Source organism: Orcinus orca, chromosome 16, assembly GCF_937001465.1.
Source record: "Orcinus orca chromosome 16, mOrcOrc1.1, whole genome shotgun sequence".
NCBI classification, from domain to species: Eukaryota; Metazoa; Chordata; class Mammalia; order Artiodactyla; family Delphinidae; genus Orcinus; species Orcinus orca.
In genome coordinates, this window is record NC_064574.1 from 81,717,305 (window position 1) to 81,733,034 (window position 15,730).

A 15,730-nucleotide genomic window follows, 5' to 3' on the forward strand; every position below is an offset into this window, starting at 1 on the left:
GCTGGATCTGACCAGACATGAGATTACAGAAGAAATGAAGGAATAACCGGAACAGTGTTGTTGGGAGGACATCATCGTGAGAGTCCAGACCCCAAGGTCCCACTCCAATCTGTCGTTCACTCACTTGATGGACAAGACCCTTGCACTCTCAGCTCCCTATCTGTCACGTATGGAGGTTGTACAGCATGTTCTCAGTGCCAGGTACTAGGAGTCCATGAGCTAAGTTCAAAACTTCCAAGGTTACAGACCTAGAAGACAGAGATATAAGGCAAGGGTGGTGACTGAGATCATTAACCAGGTGGAATATGTTGTAACACAAATCAAGTCACAGCAGTGCCAACACTTACCTGATGTTTTCCTGCAGCACTACTTTGCTGGCATGATCCTTGTTGAATATTAAACAGCGACCTCAATGTGGCACATGAACTTTATGAAGTTCAGATTATAATCAGACTAGTTTACAAAAGTTGAGAATATGCATTCAGCTCACCCCAGGAACACACTATTATGGGACAACTCCGGTGCTCACCCCAGGAACACACTATTATGGGACAACTCTGGTGCCAGCCACTAAAAGTCAAGATTTCTTTGACAGTTTCAATTCTCTAAGAATATGTACATTGAAAGGCAACCTAAAAGTTTGTTACCTGCATGCCCAGAAATTATATTCACCCCCAAAAAAGGCCTTATGTATACTGCCTGAAATATTATAGGCTCATACCCATTAAATTATTAATTAAATTATTAACTTATTTAATTAATAAGTCAATGCTTATAAAGTTACTTTAGAAGTAACAGAAGCCAGAAATTTTCAAATACCTCTCAAGAAGGAGGCCCTTAGTCTCTGATAGGCTGGTAGAAATGGAGTCACCTTTTTTTTTTCTACACAGTAACTCAAAACCATACAAAAATATATAGATCTACAGTAAAGGTAAATATATGGACAAATATAAATACCTGTGTTATTGTAACTTTGATTTCTAACTCCACTTTTTATTCTACTATAGGATTTAGAAGACAAATGCATAAAAAATAATTATACCTCTATATTAATGGGTACACAACATATAAAGATATAATTTATGACATCAATAACATAAAGTGGGAAGGTGCAGAGCTGTAAAGAGGTAGAGTTTTATGTAAGTAAGTTTGAAAATAGGTTGTTATGGGACTTCCCTGGTGGCACAGTGGTTAAGAATCCACCTGCCCTCAATATCAAAAAAACAAACAACGCAATGCAAAATGGGCAGAAGACCTAAATAGACATTTCTCCAAAGAAGATATACAGATTGCCAACAAACACCTGAAAGGATGTTCAACATCACTAATAATTAGAGAAATGCAAGTCAAAACTACAATGAGGTATCACCTCACACCAGTCAGAATGGCCATCATCAGAAAATCTACAAAAATAAATGTGGAGAGGGTGTGGAGAAAAGGGAACACTCTTGCACTGTTAGTGTGAATGTAAATTGATACAACCACTATGGAGAACAGTATGGAGGTTCCTTAAAAAACTAAAAATAGAACTACCATATGACTCAGTAATCCCACTACTGGGCATATACCTTGAGAAAACCATAATTCAAAAAGAGTCATGTACCATAATGTTCATTGCAGCACTATTTACAATAACCAGGACATGGAATCAACCTAAGTGTCCATCGACAGATGAATGGATAAAGAAGATGTGGCACATATATACAACGGAGTATTACTCAGCCATAAAAAGAAATGAAATTGAGTTATTTGTAGTAAGGCGGATAGACCTAGAGTCTGTCATACAGAGTGAAGTAAATCAACCTAGGGGCAGGACAGGAATAAAGACGCATATGTAGAGAATGGACTTGAGGACACGGGGAGGGGGAAGGGTAAGCTGGGATGAAGTGAGAGAGTGGCATTGACATATGTACACTACCAAATGTAAAACAGATAGCTAGTGGGAAGCAGCTGCATAGAACAGGGAGATCAGCTCGGTGCTTTGTGACCACCTAGAGGGGTGGGATAGGGAGGGTGGGAGGGAGATGCAAGAGGGAGGGGATATGGGGATATATGTATACATATAGCTGATTCATTTTGTTATACAGCAGAAACTAACACAACATTGTAAAGCAATTATACTCCAATAAAGATGTTAAAAAAAAATAAAGAATCCACCTGCAAATGCAGGGGACACGGGTTCAGGAAGATCCCACATGCCATGGAGCAACTAAGCCCATGCACCACAACTACTGAGCCTGCACTCTACAGCCCGTGAGCCACACCACTGAGCCCACATACCGCAACTACCGAAGGCCACGCGCCTAGGGTCTGTGCTCTGCAACAAGAGAAGCCACTACAATGAGAAACCCACGCACTGTAACAAAGAGTACCCCTGCTCGCCACAACTAGAGAAAGCACGCGCGCAGCAACGAAGACCCAACAAAGCCAAAAATAAAATAAATAAATAAATATTTTAAAAACAGGTTGTTATAATTTTAGGATGTTTTATGTAACCCCCATGGTAACCACAAAGAAAATATCTATAGAATACACACAATAGGAATAAGAAGGAAATCAAAACATGTCACTACAAAAAAAATCAACCAAACACAAAGGAAGGCAGTAAGGGAGGAAATGAGGGTCCAAAAAAGCTATAAGACATACAGAAGACAAATATCAGAATGGTAATAGCAAGTCCTTCTCTATTAGTAATTACTTTAAATATAAATATAAATGGATTAAACTACCCAATCAAAAGACAGAGATTGTCAGAATGGGTAAAACAAACAGAATCCAATGATACTGTGTCTATAAGAGATTTGTTTTAGATCTAATGACATACATGGGTTGAAAGTGAAAGGTTAGAAAAAGATATTCAGTGTAAATTATAACCAAAAGAGAGTAGGGATGGCTATTCTAATATCAGACAAAGTAGACTCTAATTCAAAAACTGCAGGCTCCCACAGATATCTCAGTGGAGGGTCACATAGTGTTCATCAGCATGGATCCCAATGACCTGCTTTGCAGAGGACACAGGTAGCCTTTGCGACTACAGACTACTTGAAGAGGGAGACACCACTCCACACCCCTCCCAAGAAGGAGTTGCTGTTGCACCACTTCAGGATGAGGGCTGTCAGCCCTCCTTAACCTTGTGAATGTCCCAGGCCCCAGAGCCATGGCTGCTCTGCCTGCACCCACACTTCAGACCCTGACTCCATTACCACTCTGCATGCACAGAGTAGCTGAATGGATTAAAAAATAAGACCCCTCCCGTGAGCTATGGCTGCTGGGCCTGCACGTCCGGAGCCTGTGCTCCGCGACGGGAGGGGCCACGGCAGTGAGAGGCCCGTGTACCGCAAAATAAATAAATAAATAAATAAGACCCAATTCTGTGCTGCTGATATGAGACTCACTTTAGCTTTAATGACACCCATAGGCTGAAAGTAAAGGAATAGAAAAAATATATTCCATGCAAATGGAAACCAAAAAAGAGCAAAGGAGTTATACTTGCATCAGACAAAATAGACTTTAAGTCAAAAACTGTAATAAGAGACAAAAAAGGTCATTATATAATGATAAAGGGGTCATTTACTCAAGAAGATCTAACAAGTGTAAATATACATGCACCCAACCTTGGATTACCTATATATATTAAACAAATATTAACATATCTGAAAGCATATATTGATATACCCCACTTTCAACAATGGGTAGGTCATCCAAACAGAAAATCAATATGGAAGTATTGAACTTGAATTACATTTTAGACCAAACAGACCTAGCAGACATATACAGAACATTCCGTCCAACAGCAGTAGAACAGACATTCTTCTCAAGTGCACACAAAACATTCTCCAGAATAGATCATGTGTTAGGCCACAAAAAAAGTATTAACCAATATAAGAAGACTGAAGTTATATCAAGCAACTTTTGTGACCACAGTGGCATGTAACTAGAAATCAATAACAGGAGGAAACTTGGAAAATTCACTAATATGTGGAAATTAAATGACACATTCCTGAGAGTAGTATTGACATATATACACCACCGAATGTAAAATAGTTGGCTGGTGGGAAGCAGCAGCATAGCACAGGGAGATCAGCTTGGTGCTTTGCAATGACCTAGAGGGGTGGGATAGGGAGGATGGGAGGGAGGCTCCAGAGGGAGGGGATATGGGGACATGTGTATGCATATGGATGATTCGCTTTGTTGTGCAACAGAAACTAACACAGTATTGTGAAGCAATTATATTCCAATAAAGATCTATTTTAAAAAATTGGAAGAAGTCAATGACACATTTCTGAACAATCAATGGGTCAAATAAGAAATCATAGGGAAATCAAAAAATACCTTGAGACCAACGTAAATGGAAACACAACATACCAAAACGTAGGGGATGCAGCAAAAGCAATTCTAAGACAGAAGTTTATAGCAGTAAATGCCTACATTAAAAAGAAAAAAGAACAATCTCAAAAAAACAACCTAAATTTACACCTCAAGGAACTAGAAAAATAACAAGCTAAGCCCAAAGTTAGGAGAAGGAAGTAAAGAACAAAGACCGTAGCAGAAATAAATTAAATAGGGACTAAGAGGACAATAGAGAAAAATCAATAAAACTGATTTTTTGAAAAAATAAAATTGACAAATCTTTAGCAAGACTAAGAAAACGAAAGAAAAGAAATAAATAAAATCAGACACTGCAGAAATGCACAGGTTCATAAGAGACTACTATGAACAGCTGTACATCAAAAACATGGCTAACCTAGAAGAAATGGATAAACTCCTGGAAACATACAACCTACCAAGACTGAATCATGAAGAAACTGAAAGTCTGAACAGACCTATTACTAGTAAAGAGATTGAATCAGTAATCAAAAATATCTCAGAAAAGAAAACTCCAGGACCAGATGGCTTCATGGTGAACTCCACCAAACATTTTTAAAACTTAATGCCAATCTTTCTCAAACTCTTCCAAAAAATCAAAGAGGAAGGAAGACTTCCAAACTCATTTTTATGATACCAGCATTACCCTGATACCAAAGCCATGCAAAGACACTACAAGAAAGAAAACTATAGACCAATACACCTAATGAATATTGATGCAAAAATTCTCAACAAAATACTAGCAAACAGAATTCAAAAGAACATTATAAGGCTCATACACCATGACCAAGTAGGATTTATTCCTGGAATGTAAGGATGGTTCAACACACAAAAGTCAATCAGTGTAATAAAACATATTAACAGAATGAAGGGGGAAAAAAATCACTTAATCATCTCAACTGATACAGAAGAATTATTTTACAAAATTCAACATCCTTTCATGATAAAAACACTTAACAAATTAGAAATAGAAGGAAACTACCTCAACGTAATAAAGGCCATATATGAAAAGCTCACAGCTAACATCATACTTAATGGTCAAGAGTTAAATGCTTTACCTCTAAGAAACAAGACAAGGGCCTTCACCACTTCTGTTCAACATAATACTAGAAATCCAAGCCAGAAAAATTAGTCAAGAAAAAGAAATAAAAGGCATCCAAATCGGAAAGAAAGAAGTAAAATTATCTCTGTTCACAGATGAAAGGATCTTATATGTTGTAAACCCTAAAGATTCCACACACACAAAATGTTAAAACTAATAAACAAATTTGGCAAAGTTGCAGGATATAAAATCAACATACAGGGACTCCCCTGGTGGCACAGTGGTTAAGAATCCTCCTGCCAATGCAGGGGACACAGGTCCGAGCCCTGGTCCGGGAAGATCCCACATGCCGCAGAGCAACTAAGCCCACAACTACTGAGCCTGCGCTCTAGAGCCTGTGAGCCACAACTACTGAGCCTGCATGCCACAACTACTGAAGACCTCACACCTAGAGCCCATGCTCCACAACAAGAGAAGCCACTGCAATGAGAAGCCCTCACACTATAATGAAGAGTAGCCCCTGCTCGCTGAAACTAGAAAAAGCCCACATCCATGCAGAGCAACAAAGACCCAACACAGCCAAAAATAAATAAATAAATATATTTTTTAAATTACAAAATACAAAAATCAGTTGTGTTTCTATACATTAACAATGAAGAGTATGAAAAGGAAATCTTAAAAACAAGTCCATTTACAATAGCAGCCAAAAGAATAAAATACTTAGAATTAAATTTAACCAAGGAGGCAGAAGACCTGTACCCTGAAAGCTATAAAAATTTGCTGAAAGAAATTAAAGACACCAATAAATGGAAAGACACCTCATGGTCATGAATGGAAGAATTAATGTTGTTAAGATGTCAATACTACCCAAAGCAACCTACAGGTTTAATTTAATTTCTATCAAATCCCAAACAGCAGGGTTTTTCCCCTAGAAATAGAAAAACCCATCCTTATTCATATGGAATTTCAAGGGACACTGAGTAGACAAAACAATCTTGAAGAATAAAGTTGGAGGTCTCACACTTCCAGATTTTGAAACTTACTACAAAGCTACAGTAATCAAAACAGTGTGGTACTGGTATAAAGACAGACATATAGACTAATGGAACAGAATAGAGAGCCCAGAGGTAAACCCTCATAAAAATGGCTAGGTGATTTTTGACAATAGTGCCAAGACCATTCAGTGGGGAAATAACAGTCTTTTCAACAAATGGTGCTGGGAAATGTGAATAGCCACATGCAAAAGAATGAAGTGGGACCCTTACCTTCTACCACATACAAAAATGAACTAAAAATGGATAAAAGCCCTAAATGTAATATCTAAAACTATAAAACACTTAGAAGAAAACATAGGGGTAAAACTTCATAACATTGGATTTGGGAATAATTTCTTGGATATGACACCAAAAGCACAGAAAACAAAAGAAAAAATAGATAATCTTGATCATCAAAATTAAAAGTATCTGTGCATCAAAGGACACAATTAACAGAGTGAAAAAGCAACCTATGAAATGGGAGAAAATATTACATGTCATATATCTTATAAGGGGTTAATATCCAGAATACATAAAGAACTCCTACTACTTAACAACAAAGAAAAAAATTTGATTTAAAAATTGGAAAAGGATTTGAATAGACACTTCTCCAAATATATACAAATGGCTAAGCCGTTTGTTTATTCAAATATGAAAAAAATCTTCAACAGCACTAATCATTAAGGAAGTACAAATCAAAACCACAGTAAGGTACCACCTCGCACTCATTAGGATGGCTACTATTATATATATATCTATTTTATATATATATATGTATACACACACACACAAGCATACCTCAGTGATATTACACTGCATGTTTGCTATCAGAGAACCAAAATAAAGCAAGTCACACAAATTTTTTGGTTTCCCAGTGTACATAAGAGTTATTTTACACTATACTATATTCTATTAAGTAAGCAATAGCATTGTTTATTCATATATATATATATATCACTTTGCTGTATACCTGAAACTAACACAACATTGTAAATCAACTATACTTCAACTTAAAAAAAATCACAATTTTTAATAAATGACCATCAACATGAACATTGGAGTTCTGATCTGATTGAATAAACAAGATGAGTTCCCTGGACTGAAGATTAAAAGAAACTATTAAGATATCCCCTGTAGACAAAAGTTACAAATTAAACCATTAAAGCAATAACTTTCCAGTAGAAAAACCCTAAGAAGATGATGTGGAGCCCAGGAGAACTGGGCCCAGCCAGACCCAAGGTAATCACTGCACATTTATTTTCAACACTGCCCATTGGGCACTGCTCCCTAGAGGCCACAAGTAGCTCTGCAAATAATCCAAGTGTGAGGCCCACACACCTCTCTGAGGCCCAAGAATCAGGGACTGGAGCCTCCTTGCTCACCCTGCATTCCAGGCACAGATGCACTCCTCGCCCTGCTTTCCATGGGGCCAGAGGTTGTGTCTCTGGCTGTAGGCTGCTTCTGAGCTGTCTGCCCCTCCTTAGGAAGAGAAGCAAGTCAGGAGGAGGCCGATTCCTTGGGTGGGGTTGGCAGAAATCAGAAGAACTGGACAGGACAGTGCCAGTGTAGGGACGAGAGGAGACACTGCTCTCCCAATGCCCCCAAAACATATAAGCACAAAGGCATCTCCTCCACTTCTCAAAGATAGGCAGGACCAGAGACCAGCCCGGGACCTTGGAAACCAGCTAGGACTCCAACCCCATCACTTTATAGAGAAGAAATCAGAGCACAAACTTCCTACTATCACACAGGATTCAATTCCTGGACAACCTCACTCAGCCCCTGCCCTCATTCCCAACTATGGAGGCCTATCCAGTAATTCCACCCACTTCTAATGCTTATCCCTGGTAGATACAATTGATAATGTTTGCTGACATTAAGACCAGCTCAGAAGCAGAGCAAGTGACTGCCCACCATGGGCTATTTCACATCACGTTGAATGTAAGCAACTTGGCAAGGAAAGAACTAGTGGAAATTAAACCTCAAACTGTTCCCATTACCCTCTAAATTAACATCTTATTTTTGTTGGTGGATGTACATTCTGAAATAGATGTCATCTGTATGTACATGCTATCTTATGTTCTGCTTTCAAAGTCTGTATCATAGACAAATAGCCAAATATTGACACATTCTTTTGTTTTGTTTGTTTTGTGGGCCTCTCACAGCTGCGGGGTCTCCCGTTGCGGAGCACAGACTCGGGACGCGCAGGCTCAGCGGCCATGGCCCACGGGCCCAGTCACTCCGCGGCACGCGGGATCCTCCCGGACCGGGGCACGAACCCGTGTCCCCTGCATCGGCAGGCGGACTCTCAACCACTGCGCCACCAGGGAAGCCCGGCATTCTTTTGTTTTTAATATCTGTATAGTATTCCACTGCATTGATACATCATAGCTGCAAAGCTATTCTCTTACTATTTTGAGCATTTGGTTGTTCCAATTTTTTTTTAATTTAGGAAGGAATAATGTTTCAACAAATATCTGAACAAATTACCTTATTTTTCCATAGGATTTGTTTCCTGCTGTACAGTCCCTAATGTAAAATTCCTACATTTATTACATTTACTTAACTTGTAAACCTCTGTAAGTTAGATAATAGTACCTATATGTTGAGTCTGGGGTAGAATTTAAAAGTTAATATTTAAGCACTTAGTACAGTGCCTCCTGTAGAGTATATATTTATTATTAATTTATTACTAATAATAAAATATCTATATACTTACTTGGAAAGCATGATCACCTAAATATACCTAAACCTTTCAATTAAAATCTATTTATATCATATATATACCTTTATCCATTACAACTTTCTTTGAACAAATATTTCATTTTTAAGTTGAATTAAAATCCAAATAATCTATTTTATCATTAGTGGGATTTTTCAGTGCTTTTTTTGTGGTTTTATTATTGATATATCAGTAACCAATTTACTGATTTTTGTGTGACATTATAGCCTACAACTTTACTCAACTAACTTTATTTTTAGCAATGACTTCATTTCTATTAAGACTTTAGTTATAAGAGATATTGTGTAAAAAAGTTATGTTTTTATCTCTTTAAGATAACCATCACCAGCATTTCTAGTGAAATATTATATAAGGAATAATAACAGAGAACATCCATTTCTTGTTCTTTTGCGGGAAAAGGTTTAAGTCTTCAGTAAACAAGATGTTGAATCTTGTTTTTAAATACACAGCTTATTATATTAAGAAAAAACTCTCCAAATGTTTTCAGAGTTTTAATCTATAAGGCAATGATACATTTATCTGGATGCTCTATCCAGGTCTAATTACATTATTTTTATATTTTGTTCATGGTGAACGAGGTTACTGGATTTCCTTGAGTTTAACAGTTAATTCTTTTAATGTGTTATTTTCTTTGCAGATATTTTACTTGGGGCATTTATATCTATATCTATGATCAAAATTGATCTAAAATATTCCTTTCATTGTCTTTGTTTACCTTGAGTTTAAAATATTTGCCTCTAAAAGTGAATTGAATAATAATTGTAATAGTAATAGCCTGGTTAACTGCTTACTATGTGCAATGCACTGTCCTATACAAGTTATGGGAATTTTCTCATTTAATCCTCACAACAGCCCCTTTAAGCAAATATTATTACTCTATCCATTTTACAGATTATTAATATGCTATAATTTTCTATATTTTAAAATTTTTTATTACTGAATGAATTATTGGTTCTTAGAAGATTTTGAAGACATTGGAATCAGATGCCCCTTTAGAAACTATTTAATAACTTTATGTTTCTTTCTCTATTATCATTATATTTATGTTCTCTAATTCATTTTTGCATCTTTGGGGATATTTCATACATTTGTAAGTAGCCATCTATTTTTCACTTGATAAGATGTAATAGCCCACAATTAAAAAGAATATTCAACTTAAATATAAATCTTTTGTATTAAGTATGTTTTCCAAATCCTGACTTCATTTTAATTTTCATTCTCATTATCAAAATTGATATTGTTTATCAATTGTTTTTCAAATAATCAATTATCAGATTTCTGCTTTAATTATTTTTCTTCTATGTGGTTTGTTTCCATTTTTTGTTTTATTATCTATATTTTGCTAGCACCTTTAATTTGTTGTTTCCCCCTCTAAATTATTTAAACAGAGTTAATTATGGCTCAATGATTGGAGAAAATTAAACATGAGAACCTCGAAGTCAAAGACAAGCATTTTTCTCCACCCCTTGGGCTTTCATAAAATAGGTCCAGTGTTCAGGCTGACACAAAGAGCTGCAGTGGTCACCAGAGAGAGATGCAACTGCCGATGACGCAAGAAAACAAAGTCAACCCATGTGCTCGCTGCCCAATGATCAGGAACAGAAATGAAACCTGAACAAACAGGTGTCCAAGTCCAGGCATGTATGGGTTAGTGCAGTGTTGCCCACAGTGTGAAGTCCGTACCTACAGGGGTCTGAAAGTTGGCATTAGGTGGTTTACAGAGATGGAGACAAATAGCACCAAATAGCCTGGTGAGAAAGTGATTCCCTTTTGAGTTCTTTCTACTTCTCCTCCAACCCTCCTGATCACCTCTCAGAAAAACACTCAGGTTGGTGCTATTTCCCTAACTCCACTCTACAACTTTGCATTCTCCTTTTTTAACCAAGTAAACGTGGGTTTCAGACTCAGAACTCTCTGCAGGTAATGGAACTGGCTAAAATTCAATAAGCGATACTGCTTTCTTATGTTATAATGGTGTACAAACTTTCTTTTCTAATAAATGAATTTCAATTAACAAAATTAGTGAATTAAATAACTATTAAGGAAACAAAAATACAGGTGATAAGTAAATATGATTGACATTTGGAAGACACTAGGTTGATATCAGGTGACGGAGGACTATCTTTAAGGTCTCACCCAATCTCAAAGGCATGAGGTCACAAAGGGGGACGTTAAGAACAGCTACCCATTCGTTCAACAACACTGATGTCTCCTATAGTCCAGACACGGTCCTAGAAACTGGGAATATGGTAATACATAAAAATAAAGTTCCTGCTCTCATTCTCATGAGCTTATATTCTAGAGAAACACAGTGATGATAGACAGATAGACAGATAGATAGATAGATAATAGATGATTAGATAGATAATACAGATGATAAGAGAGAGAGAGAGATGGTGCTGAGAATAAAAACAAAGCAAAAATAAGAAAGAAGACAGATTCAGGGGTACTATTTTAGATAGCTGGTGGGGGAACCCTGAACAGAGGTGACATTTTAGCAGAAATCAAACTGAAGTAAATCATAATGGAACAGAATTCTCGGCAGTGGGATAACAAGTACAAAGACCCTAATGTAGGAACGTGCTTGATGTGTCCAGGTAGAGTGAGGAGGCCATCGTGGCTGGCCTGCCAAAAGTGAGGGACAATAAAGGAGGTGAGATCAGGGAGAGCTTGAGGCACCCTACGCAGGCCCCATACTGTCCCACTTATGTGCTTTTCTTAGGAAAGAGGTCTGCTGGCCACACGGTAAAGAGAGAAGAGAGGCTAGACTTAGAGCTGGTTCTCTGGGTGTGAAGCACATAAAAGGCATGGGCCACAATAATCCTTATGAAGGTGCTTCTCTACAGGAAGGACCTGGAGAAGGAGACAAAGGGGAAAGGCCTCATGTAACAAGTTTATGGCTGAAGAAGTTGTATGTGGCCTCCTGAGCAACAGGATGATATCCTAGGCTGCAAGGGGTATGGCAGAGCTGGGAGAGCATTACCCAGAAAGTCAGCACAACGGGCATCCAGTCCTGGCCCATCCGATTACCAGCCATTTGACTCCAGTCCCTCTGAAATTGACCATTCTACCAAACACACCGTGCATTTTTGTCCCTCTCATGCTATTCCAGCCATCCCATTTTGCTCATTTCTATCAAAACTCTCGCTGTCCTTCAAGCTCGCATAAAATACCACGCCCTTCGTGAAGCCACCTCGAGTCTCCCCAGTCAAAAGGAAGTATTTTTTTCTCCTCTGGAACTCCATATAATTTGAATTCTATTATAGCCCCTTTCATGCTCTGCTTTGCATTCTTCCACTTTGCAGAGTTCACCTCAACTCTACCCCAAACAGGATTGTTGGAGTCGAGTTTAAAGATTTTTTTAATTTTAATGTTTTGATTTAAATTGACAGCAGACATGGAAAAAGAACACTTATGGCCTTTCTCCCCATGATTTTGCCTTAACCAATACTTTTATATTTCCCCAACACCAGACAAGGAAAAAGAGTTTACCAAGCTGGTTGATCAGAGCCCAAGGAGTTCTCTGGTCCATATTTTATGAAGGGCAGTGTGCCCTAAAGGGTCATCAACCAGGCATGAAGCTCCTTTCCTTCCAGTCTGGCCCCCGACTGCTCACCTTCTATCCGTACGTCTGGTTGGAGTCTCCACTTAGGTCCAGTCACTTCTCTCACTCTCTGTCTCTCTCTCTCCCCACCATGCCTGAGCACACAGGTCCTCAATTAAGATCTGGGGCTGAGAGTGGGAAGCAAGGGAGGCCAAAGCTACTTTTCAGCCCACCTTTTACCAGTGAGCCCATGATGGAGGTTACTGGGTGTAACTCAGATACTAACAGAGTTGTACTTTGGCTCAAAGTTTGCTATTGTTCCTTGAACATATTGTTTCCTTGGGATCCCTCAGGAGTTGGGACTATTGGATTTCAGCTCTCCTGGGTCTCTAATCATAAAACTACAATAACAGCCATAAAATCTCACCTCAAACCCATGAAAATGATGTGAAGAAAAGCTGACGTCAGCATGGAGAAGAGGTCTTCGTATGCATTTACTATAATGGTGAATAATACAATGGTTTGGCCTCAAGGTAAAAAAAAAAAAAAAGAACAAGAAAAAGATTTTTTAAAAAAAGTTGGGGGGGAGGCAGTGACAAATAAATTTGAAAGACCTTCAACTGACCTTGCTCATCCATGGGTTGTGAGGACACTGCCTGCTCTGATGCCTACTTTTCCAAGGAAGGGCGTAGGATAAGATAACCCTTCTCTTACAGCAAACACCATTTCAGCCTGGTTCAAGTCCTGGTCTGGAGGCTGTAAATAAGAAGGAATGACCTGCACACAGGTCAATTATAAAAAGTTCAGAAGCTCAGCCACTCTTATAGACTTGATAACATAAACCCAATCGTGTGAAGATACCAAAATGTTAACTTCTATTTAAAAATAAAATGTTCAGGAAGAAAGGGTAGGGGACTTCCCTAGTGGTCCAGCAGTTAAGACTCCAGCTCTCAATGCAGGGGGCCCGGGTACGATCCCTGGTAGGGGAACTGAGATCCCACAGACCACAACTAAGCCCGCGTGCCGCAATGAAGAGCCCACGCACCACAAAGAAGACCCAGTGCGGCCAAAATAAATAATAAATTAAAATAAATTTTTTAAAAAAAGAAGGGGAAAAAATAGTTCCATTATCTACGTTTTTAAAATAGTTTGTTTTTGTTTTTGCGGCACGCTGGCCTCTCACTGTTGTGGCCTCTCCCATTGCGGAGCACAGGCTCCAGATGCACAGGCTCAGCGGCCACGGCTCACGGGCCCAGCCGCTCCGCGGCATGTGGGATCCTCCCGGACCGGGGCACAAACCCATGTCCCCTGCATCAGCAGGCGGACTCTCAACCACTGCGCCACCAGGGAAGCCCCCCCAGTTACATTTTAAACAAGTTCCCCAGGTGATTTTGATGTAAGTGGTCTTCAGATGACACTGAGAATCTCTGTTGAAAAGCATTGTTAAAAGATAAACTGAGGCATAGTAAAAATTTTAAGAGTTTATCTGAGCAAAAATCATTCCAGCCACAGGATGTAGGGGCAAGACATTCACAGAGAAGACAAGAAGGCAAAGGGAGGAAATTATTTGAGTGGCTATAGCTTAGGCTGCCTTATACAGGAATGTCAAGTCGGCTGTTTGTGATTGGTTGTCCTTAGGTTTCGATTTTTTTTAACCTTGAGGCATTTACAGGCTGAGGTTTTGGTTTGCTTATATAGGCTGCCAAGGCTTTAGAATCACCTCTAATGGTCTCCTTGTTTAATTAATTTAACAGCATGACCAGTGATCTGAGACACCATCTTTCTTATAAGCTAAATCTCCATATAGAGCTGGGTCTGTTTCTGAACCCTGTATTCCACTCCATCCCTCCATGTGTGCTACCACCACGCTGTTCAAACTCTTACTTTTTCCACCTCTTATTTTCCATTCTTTCCATTAGCACCTTAGAATGCTTAGAACTGAAGACTGGGAAAACCTAGTGGGAACACTGGTTCTCAACGATAAACTGCTTATCGTTCACTCTGTTCTTCCAGTTCACAGCACATGCTGAGCCCTTCCACAGGAGTCAGCAAAATGTCTAGATGATAGAGACCGGATTTTCTCAAATTCTTCACAGACGTGGAGATGGTGTAAGACGCAAACAGCTTCTGCAGGTGGGACTCAAGAAGGCAAATACAGACTTCTACCACCACTTTTTCCCAGTCTCTCTAAAAGCTAATATACCACCTTCTCAATAAAACACATTTTTTAACTAGGAAGGGAAAACATGAAGCAAGCTCTTACGTCTGCCCTATTTCCTGGTCTCTGGCCACTTAGACAGTGGTGCACGTGGCAGCGATGGCAGACCTTTTACTGGAACCTCTCTGCTCTTCCAAACTGCTTCTCTTAAGTCCCTCTGCTTCTCAGGGCCCAACACCTGCATCACCAACCCCCCCTTCCATCCTCACTCTCCCAGCAGTTTAAATTCCCAGAGACAAACACAAGGTAGACAATTGCCTACCCTCCCCACTTTATAACAAATGTTTCCTGAAATTTTTTATTGAAACAGGTCAGTCCTGGGAATGGGCTGGATAAGACCAATCTCTAGAAATATGCCCTTCACTGAAGATAATAAAGAAAAATAAGGCAAGATAGGAATATGAAATTGTAAGAAGCCCAAGTGAATTTCTTTGACTTGTAGAACTTCTAAGTGAATTCAACATAACTGCAATTGGCAGGACAGCAGCTACAGATGACTGCCAGATCGGGGGCCGCTGGGGGGCAACTTGCTGCAGGGTTCTTCCCTCCTAAGGCACCCGCAAGAGAGCCTTCTAGCTACGAAAAAGGTAGAAATCCAGGTCTTTCATCCATTCAAGTATTTACGACTACTGTGGGCCTTAGGAGACCTTATCATGGAGGCAAAAAAGTTGGAACTGGCTGCCCTGTGCTTCACTGGCTCTCACTGCGCATGCGTTCACTGAGGATGGTGAACCTAGCCCCAGGCAAAAGCTCACTGCTGTGTGGAGTAGTGCAGCAGGTGCTT

The 15,730-nt window shown here is 39.2% G+C and overlaps 1 protein-coding gene across 2 annotated transcripts in view; it reads right to left on the reverse strand.

Annotated features, from left to right (window-relative positions):
• Positions 1–254, reverse strand: part of LOC117200989 (cytochrome P450 3A28-like) — a 55,069-nt gene extending 54,815 nt beyond the window's left edge. For both annotated transcript variants that reach the window (XM_049699277.1, XM_049699278.1), the window contains exon 1: positions 125–254. The gene's annotated coding sequence lies outside the window, so the exon portion shown is untranslated. The remainder of the gene's footprint in view (positions 1–124) is intronic.
• Between the last annotated feature and the right edge of the window lie 15,476 nt (positions 255–15,730).